Below are 1,611 nucleotides of genomic sequence, written 5' to 3'. Positions count from 1 at the left end.
TGTGATAGCCAAGTCTTGGAAACAACCAAGATGCCCATCACCAGAGGAATGGATGAAAAAGATGTGTTATTTTTATGTAATGGAGTGTTACTCTGCTATAAAGAATGATGAACTTGAAGCCTTTATATTTAAGTGGATGCCACTTGAAGATATACTCAAAAGTGAAATAAACCTGACCCACATGTGTAAATATGGCACAGTTTCCCTACTATAAGAACTCAGAAGAAGAAATAATAATAATAGAATAGTATAACACAATTAAAAGGAAAGCAAGAACTTGAGGATTAGACAGTGAAGAGATGGCAAGGAGAAAAGGTAGGCAATATGACAGGGGCAAAGCCATATATTTCTATAAACAAGATTTGCAAGGCAACAATCCTGAGTATCATCAGCATGATTTTGAAATTAGCATTTAATTGGTAGGATTTTCATCCTGCATAAGTATATATGCTGATACCTGTGAACTAAGCAACTGCACTGAAGTTAACAATCTGTAATGGTAGAGTTATGCATGGAATGCCTGTCATTCTGGTCTTCTAAATATGTACCACTAGTCATGACACATGAATTACTGCTATACTGTCTCTCAACTAAATATTTATTTTTTAAGAAGCAGGGTGATAAATGAAAACGAGACAAGAATAAAAATGTCACAGGACTGTCCTGCTGCGACACTGTATATGGTTAGTCTTTTAAATTTGTGTGTAAAAATATGTAACTGGTTACTCCTATTTTAAAATTTTTTTATCTACTTTTGAAATTTTTTCCTTCATGTTCTGTAGGGATTTAAAGTTTTACATATTAGTCCTTAGTGCAGAATATCTGCTCCATGTTATGCCTATGATGTTTGATATTTCGACAGATAGTGAGACTAAGTTCAACTGCCTATGTGGTAGGGTAATAATAAGGTTCTCTTCCTGGAGGCTTAACAACCTAAGTTTGCAGACCAAAACTTAGAGAAAAGGAAGGGCTACAAAGACAGCCAACATTTGGGCCTTAGCCTTTTAAGGTCAGTGAAGACTCAGGACATAAGAGGACCTGTACTCTTACATCCTATAACTCAGTGATATCCCAAATTTTCTGAAAAAGATTATGGGGCCACAGAGGAAAGTGATCGATGATGTAGAATGTGCCTAAGGAGAGTCGCATGGAGAGAAAACATTCTCTCAGACTTTCACAGACAGCAAATTGGCCAAGCAATGGCTGTGACTCATCCACAGTGTTGACACTGACAAAGGATCTACAAACTGTAGTAGAGGGTTACAGGATAAATCCTGAGGGGATTTGACTGACCTTATCAGATACAAAAGTTACATTTCTTGTTAAATAGGTCTTGCTTTATCTTTGTCTTAACCATCCAGCAGAAAAGTATAAACACAAAGTATAAAAAGTGAAGCCTACAGATGAATGTCCATTTTGTATCTGTGTATTCAAAATGGTTAGGATAGATATATAGTTACATTCTCTTAATGAATAGAGTGATTTGTTCTAATAGTGTTTGTAAATAGGATACCATGTCTGCATCTTGTACAGCAAATAACCACTAGGAAGAATGTATGCAATGTGTTAATATTGAAACTGTCCTACCAGTTTGGTTTGAAACTGTCTCAT

Source organism: Octodon degus, unplaced genomic scaffold (genome assembly GCF_000260255.1).
Source record: "Octodon degus isolate 3935 unplaced genomic scaffold, OctDeg1.0 scaffold00646, whole genome shotgun sequence".
NCBI classification, from domain to species: domain Eukaryota; kingdom Metazoa; phylum Chordata; class Mammalia; order Rodentia; family Octodontidae; genus Octodon; species Octodon degus.
Note: the sequence above shows the minus strand (reverse complement) of the source record.